The sequence below is a fragment of the Solanum stenotomum genome, chromosome 2, assembly GCF_019186545.1.
Source record: "Solanum stenotomum isolate F172 chromosome 2, ASM1918654v1, whole genome shotgun sequence".
Taxonomy (NCBI): domain Eukaryota; kingdom Viridiplantae; phylum Streptophyta; class Magnoliopsida; order Solanales; family Solanaceae; genus Solanum; species Solanum stenotomum.
In genome coordinates this window covers 22,574,814-22,582,815 of record NC_064283.1, presented here as the reverse complement: position 1 = coordinate 22,582,815, position 8,002 = coordinate 22,574,814, and the positions used below count along the sequence as shown (strand labels likewise).

At 34.7% G+C, this 8,002-nt stretch overlaps 1 pseudogene; it reads left to right on the top strand.

The window, feature by feature from the left end:
• Window positions 1-5,791, top strand: part of LOC125855820 (WAT1-related protein At1g09380-like) — a 27,070-nt pseudogene extending 21,279 nt beyond the window's left edge.
• Window positions 5,792-8,002: the final 2,211 nt, after the last annotated feature.

Here is an 8,002-nt window from a genome sequence, read left to right as displayed (position 1 = left end):
AAAAAATAATAAAAAATTAACCTGAAATTAATTTTTTTCATTTCCGTTAAGAGGAAAAGGGTATATGTGAGCCATTTGTATATAAGTAGGGGTATATATGAGCCACTTTCATAACGAGGGGTATATCAGCTCTAAATGACAAAGTTGAGGGGTATATCAGACCCTTTTCCCATTTGTTTATGATCATGATAAGTTTTATTTAATGTTGACAACAGGGAGTTGTGACTACGTCATTAGTATTTTTCCTTAGCTCGTGGTGCATTGAGAAAAAAAGGTCCTTTAAATGTCTCGATGCTCAATCCGTTGTTGTTGGTTATTTCTGCATTTCTCGGTCGGATTTTGCTTGGTGAAAAATTATACCTTGGAATGTAAGCATATAAAGCCAAACACTTTCTTTTCATATTGTTAGTTAGCTAATTATAACTTTTTCAATTAGTAAAATTTTAGCATATGTTTGATCATTTTTTGAAATATATCGGAGTTGTAGGGTCAATCATAGTAGTGGCTGAGCTATATGGATTTTTGTGGGGCAAAAAGATGGAGACAAGTGCAGATCAGGATATTGAAGTAAATAAACAATTGAGTAAATCAGTTGATTTGGAATTACAATTACCCAACTCTAATGATTAGAATTAGCCAAAACTAAACTCCAAATGAGGAAGTTGTAATTGTAATAAGTATAAAATTAATCTCTTGCAATTTGTGCATAAGGTTGTGTATTGGACAATATTTGAAATATTAAGTTTATGAATATAGCGAATGATGAAAATATTTAAGAATCAACAATAATATAATGTGTTTGAAGGTCAACAGAGAGAACATTCTTCTTCAATGAATTAGTTACAAAATGTGATATGTGCATTGCTATATATATACAGAATGATGATGTGGTCTAATTGACTCAACATACTAACTAACTCTTCTAACCAATTATTGATTGGTCCTAACTAACTAATTGTTCTAGTGTACATATAATTAAAATACAACTGTGACACCACCAATTCATTGACATGCACTTGTTTAATTCTTTAAACTCCACTTCAATCTAGCTAGGACTATGAAGATATTCTTTATTCCTAGCTTGAACAATGAGGAATATTCTTCCCAAGTGCTTTCGTAAGGCCATCAGCAGGCTGGTGTAATGATGGCAAATAATCAGTAACAAGTAAGTCATCAAGCTTGTATCTTCTTCAGAATGAAATGACAATCTATCTTAATTAATGTGCTTGGTCCTCTCATGGATTATCAGCAATTTGAAGGATTGAAGTGCTGCTATCTGAATGAATATGGCCACTTCTGGCGTTGTTGAAGCCATGGCTCTATATTTAGCTTTAGCTGAACTTTTTTGACTTCCATATGGAATCAAGTAACGATCTCCTGTTGTTAATACATGCCCCCAAGTTTTAGATCACTTAGCTTCCACCCGTAGATGACATCAATATTCCTAGACTTTAGATACCTTACTAACCTAATTAAGTGGAGCATCTATTTATGGGAGGTGTAGAAACTGACACAAACAGTAGACAGCAAATGGGATGCATGGCAGGTCTCCCAATTGGCCTTTGATAGCTGGTAATGACCTTTAATGGTCGATCAGTGTGGGAAGGCGGTATGTTGGCATCAAACTCAGTTGTGGTGAGTTTTAGGTTTAGTTCCATAGGTGTGGTGTGGGCATTGGTTTATCTACTGCTCAACCCATGTCTGCTATTTCCTCTGGTAGATAAGAATGTCTGCCTCACTCCTAGAAAATTCCAATTCCAAACCAACAAAGTACATGATCTTGAAAGTTGTGGTTTGTATACATGACAATCAGATTTTGGGGGTTTTAACAAGTTTTCCTCTTTATCTTGTTCTTGTTTTTACTATTTTCCGCTTTTCATTCGTTTTTGTTGGGTTAAGACTAACTTGTCTTGATAGGAAAAAGACAGGTGCAATCACGTACATTTTTGGATCGTGACAATACCCCCACCGCAAACGCGAGCTGACAACCCGACCTCCACAAATGTGATGCACATACATGACCCAACCCCGATGTTTCTCTCCACGAACTCAATTACTCTGCTCGTAAACGCGAGGTTCAAGAATTTTCCATTAACGCAACGAAAGCTTTGTGAACACAATGAATGAACTAGTCAACTCCAGAATCAGCAGACAGAAGTTCCAAACTCGTGCAATTGTTCTGTTTGAAGCATTGAGAACAAATCAATAATGCAAATTGATAACAAAACACATTTAGGAACTGTTGAAATCATCGAATCACTATTTTGAGGTCGTTTTAACCTAATGTTGATCTCGTGATAAATTTCATTTTAAAGATAAAATAGAATAATTGAACCATTGTTGATGACGGTAAACTTCAATCTTAAGAGAAACTAGAATTTCATCCAATGATTCAATGCACCCTCGAATGTGAGACATTGCACCCCCCCACCCCCCCACCCCACCCGAATGCCTTGGGAACCGTGCCAAACCTCTAACTAAATTATTTAAAAAAATGCAAAAATCACAAAATAATGTTAAAGTCGTTACAAGACAAGAGTTACGTTGGTGCAGGCCTTATAACATCTAAATCTAAAATAAATAAAGAAATAAAGCCCGATGACAGATATGTTGGAAGCTCGAGAAGAATTGGCATTGGGGACAATTTAATAGCTTATATTACTCTATATCACTTAATTTATTTTTGGTTTATTTTCTAGGGTTGGGATTAAAAAAAGGAAAAAGTGTGGGGTCATGGGTCTCTTTGGCCTTTTTAAAACTTGGGGTATATTTGTGAATGTGGGGTTATGAGCTTGTTTATTGTTTTTAAAACTTGGGAAAAATATACTCCCTCCATTTCACAAAGAATAACCTCATTTCCTTTTTAGTTAGTTTAAAAAAGAACGTCATCTTTCTTTTTTTGGTAACATTTTACTTTTTGCTTTCCACGTGGCATGTTTAAGACCACAAGATTAAGAGCAATTTTGTACATTTGACATAACTTTAATTTAGGACTACAAGATTCAAAAGTCTTCTTTAATTTCTTAAACTTCGTCCCAAGTCAAACCAGACCACTCTTTTTGAAACGGAGGAAGTATATCTTTACAAAATTATATTATAATCCCAATACGTTTTAGAGACCTAATTTTATATTAAAATCTGATTTGAAATGTTAATATATATATATATATATATATATTAAAAGGCACCTTTTCTGAAACCTGTTCCGACGTTTCTTCTTCTCAAGTGCAAGGGTTTTTCATCTTCCCCATACACCAGTGTAATCATCGCTTTTCTTCCCCATACAACTTCTCAACCACAAACTTATACAAACTTTTCTTCCAATAACTTATACAAACTTTTCAACCATTTCATCGTCCTAAACGTCTCTCAAATCTTCATCTGCTTTATTGAATCTTCTTCCCCAAGTTCAAAGCTTTCATCTTTGGTAAGTTGAATCTTCTGTAATGGTGTTTTTCGGTAATTTTTAGCCGTATTTGATTGTTTATTTTGTTATAGTAGTGTAATTTTTAGCAGTATTTGGTTGTTTAATGATTCCTTTTTTTGGACTGTTTTTCTTCATGTTCTTGTTTAGGATGTTTGTCGTCGTATTCCATGAATATTTGTGGTCTCTAATGACCTTTTTGTTTGGATATAAATATTTGACCCTATTTGGTTGCTTATTATTTTTAAATAATTTATGTTTATCTAGCCTATTGATTTTGAAATTTTTGCTTTTGTTGTGGATTGTTGTTTTTCTCGGTTGTATTTGTTTGCTTTTGTTGGTCTTGTTTTTTCTTATTACATCTGTTGTTACACGAAGTGCAGTCTTTTTCATTGCCCTCTTTTGTTAGATCGCCTAAACTTTGATCGACTTTAGTGGCATTTTCTGTCAATCGCATTGTTAATTTCTATGTTGTATCTACTTTTTATTTTGCCTGTTTTATTGTAGGTTTACTCTGGTTATGGATAAAACTGGAGGTCAGATTGTTAAACGACTTGTTCCTAAGCCTTCAAAAAACAAGAAAAGAAAGGTTGAAGAAGTTTCAAGATGTTCAAAAAAGAAAAATTGTAGTTGAAGCACCCAAGTCTAACTCGAATTCTGATATGATGGCTGAAATCGACAACTATGAGGACAATAGTGCCTAAGCTACTACTGATGTTGAGTCTACTAAAGAAAACACTGATAGTGGAGATGAGTCGAGTAGTGGAGATAGCCGAGATACTAGAGATGAGGATGATGATCAATCGACAACTATGAGGATAATAGTGCCCAAGCTACTGATGATGTTGAGTCTACTAAAGAAAACACTGACTATGGAGATGAGTCGAGTAGTGGAGATAGCCGAGATACTGGAGATGAGGATGATGATCCTATGTCCTTGCCAACTTGTGCAAGAAAAATCTTTGGTAAGTCCTATAATCTCACTATATGTATGGATGAGTTAGGATCTTTTCCAGCCAAAAATTTTGTGAGAGCAAGAATACTCTTTATCGTGATTTTAGAAATGCTTTAGTTCAAGAACAAATTTATAATGACTTTAAAGGTAGTTGTTTTGGACATTTAAGGCAAATTTCTGAATATTACAAGTTCAATGGACAGATGGTACATTACATGTTGTTGCGTCGTGTAAAAAATAAAAAAAAAATTGCATGAGATGTGGTTTTGTGTGAATGATAAGTCTGCTTGTTTTGACTTAAAAGAGTTTGCATTGATTATGGGGCTGAATTGCTCAGCATACCCCGTGATGCAAAAATAAAAAAAAGTGCTTCAGAAAGGTGAGAAATTTTACTATAAAGTAACAAAGAATAAGAATATCAATGATTCAAAGTTGTTGAGTTTGATTAAGGGTACCAGATTGAATAAGGAGCAGAAGTTCAAGTGCTCTTTAGTTTGGTTCGTCCACTCGATGTTGCTTGCCCACAATCGATCTAAGATTGTGGATGCAAAGCACATTAAGATGGTCGATGATTTAGATTTTTTCAAGAGTTATCCGTGGGGCAAAAAGTGTTTTGATTTAACAGTGAAGTATTTGAAGAACAAAATTAATTTGAAGAAACAAAGTGAAGTGTACAAGGAAAGAGGGAATACATCATCATGCTTTGTATGGCTTCCCCTGGGCGTTTGTGGTAATTTATATCAATTATGGACTTGATTAATATTAAATTCTTATATATTTATATAGTATTTCATAGTCTCTGTTTATTTATTTGTTAATTTATTAATTTCATGTTTGGATATATGAGGCTTTTCCTCATCTTTCTAATTATGCAAACAAGTCCTTGGATTCTCCTCTGCCAATTCTCAATTTACTTAGATGGCACACGGCAAAGAGCGATAACATTGTTGAAGGTGATCCATTTAAGTACAAAGGGAAAAGTACAAAGGTGTAAACTTATTTATTATTATCTAGCAATATTTGTAAATTAGTGAAAGTATTGTACTATTTATATTTTTTTTTTGTAGGTTGTGCATCCATACCTCGTACCTACTGTCCGTGAGACAAAACAAAATTATATGGAAACATTAAAGTCACATACGGACAAAGTGAAGGGCACAATTATTGATGCCTTAAAGGCCAATATGAAAGGTGTCACTGTCCTCACTTCTGCAGTAGAGAACCAGGAGGATGAAATAATGGGTGAGAATAATTCCAACCAACCTTGTGAGAATTCTGTTTCGAGTGGACAGAAAAATAAAGATAATAATTTGTGTGAGCGTGTTGCATCCCTTGAACTATCAATGATGGACGTTGTTGCTTTCATACGAGATGAGAAATTGAGGAGAGCTCAAAAGCACAAAAAAAAATGAAGGTAGACTAATTTATATACTATTTGTATGAAATAATTTATTTGTAAAAATGCTAAGTCATTGATCCTGCAGCAATAGTTGATAAAGATGAAGACTATACAACACCAACAGTTCATAAAGTTGGTGCTGAAGTTGATATTGATGAATTACTTCCATTTGCAATAATCGATGAAGATCTTCTTGCAGTTGATGAATACTTTGCAGAAGAAGTTAATGAACAAGAAGAGGAGAATATGGTAGAAAAAGATGAAGAAAGAGAAGAGGAGATACTGGAAGAGAACAAAGAAGAAGAAAAAGAAGAGGAGCTGATCGAAGAGAAAGAAGAAGAAAAAGAACAGGAGAAGCTGGAAGAGAAAGTAGATGAAGGCAGTGATGAAAATTCAGTGGACGTGATTGGTTTAAGACTATTGATTTTTGAAATGGTTGGTTATTTGTGTTGATGATAAGACAATTAGTTTTTAAGATAATTAGTTTTTAGTGGTTGAATATTAACACAATTAGTTTTTTAAGTGGGTAGATGATTAAGACAGGTGGTTTTTTAAATGGTTGGATTTTGGTGGTTGATAATTAAGACAATTGGATCATGTAAATGTTATTTTTGTTTTGATGGATAATGTTGCCAGTTATGAATATTATTGCCAGTTAATGACTTTAAATTGTATATATAATGCACTGTCCTACCAATTCCAAAGAGACTTCATTTTATTAATAGATTGCACTACTACATGAGTAAAAGATATAATATTGTACTACTGCATCTGTTGACACCCAATTTTGACCTAACACTTTCAAAATTCGTAACTTTTAAGTTTTTATTTATTTAATAGTTCAAAATAATTTTTTTATAATTTTAAATAAGTTTATCGATAACTATCCTTATTTATCAAAATTTAAGATTTTTCTTTTATCAATTAATTTTAAAATTACATTTTTATATGTCATTAGTTTACGTTCATTACATTTTTTTTAATATTTATTTTATTTGTTATATTTGTTAATATTCATATTTGATATTTTGCAACGTCTAGAAATTTATTCAAATATAAATAAGATTTCATACACAGATATTTTATCAATCAACGATTTTTGGGCCACAATCTTGAGCCCATGACTTGGGCCTCATTGTATAACAATTCCCTATTTAGGCTTTATTAGGTTAAAAAAATGAGGGTGGTGGATAAAATTTTAGATAATAGGAGTGAAATTTTCAGATTTTAAACTTAATATTTTCTTGCTATTCTTTGCCTTCTCTGGCACATTCAACGGAGCTCCAGCAAATGACCCAAGCACGAGTCCACCACTGCACAATAGCTCCCTTTCCAGTTGCTTTTGAGAATCATACAAACCAGTTATTATCTCTTCCAACCTCACAGCTATCCCAAAACCACCGCCAACCCACCACCAGTGCTCACCTCCTTTCCATTTCCAGCAACCAAAATCACCAACGAGCCCCATTACCACCAAAAAACCCACCTGAAACAACTCCTCCGCCAGACCCCAAAACACCCTCCATTTTCCAACAAACAGTCAACAACACCAAATCACTGCTAGAAACCACCTCAACGCCGCTACAACTCCAACAGCGACCAGCAACCCAAAACCCCTCCTTTTTCTGGCAAAAAACAGCTAAACCTTTCTGTTTTCCGTTGCCATTTCAGGCGACAAACAAAAACCAATAGAACAACAAACAAACGACCACCCCAAAACCCCATTACCAACACAAAACCTCGCCAGAACCCAACAACAAACACCTACAAACACACATCCAAAAATCGACCCATTAAACCACCATTTATTTCTCTCTTTTTTCCAGCGAGAATTATCGCTCAACCTCTAAAACCCCTTGTTTGATGCAACCAGCAGCTCCGGCGAGGAGTTGCAAACTACGAAGAGCTGGAGAAAAGAAAAGTTGCCATCAAACAACCACCCAAAACCCCATTTATTTTCCCCTTTCTTCGCTGCTCCAGTGAACTCCATGTGAAAACCAATCTCCGGCGAGGAGCTTCAAGCTCTGATGAACCGGAGCCAATAAAGATGGTGGTCAGTCTTTCCCCTCCCCTTTCCCTTTTACGATATTGTTTGTTGTTTTTGCAGATTTATGGTGAAGCTCATATCTCTGAATAGTCAACCAAGCTCCAACTCCGACTCCGGTGAACAAAGCTGGCGAAACCCAGTGACCAGAGGAGCTCGAAGCTCTGAAACTCTATCCTC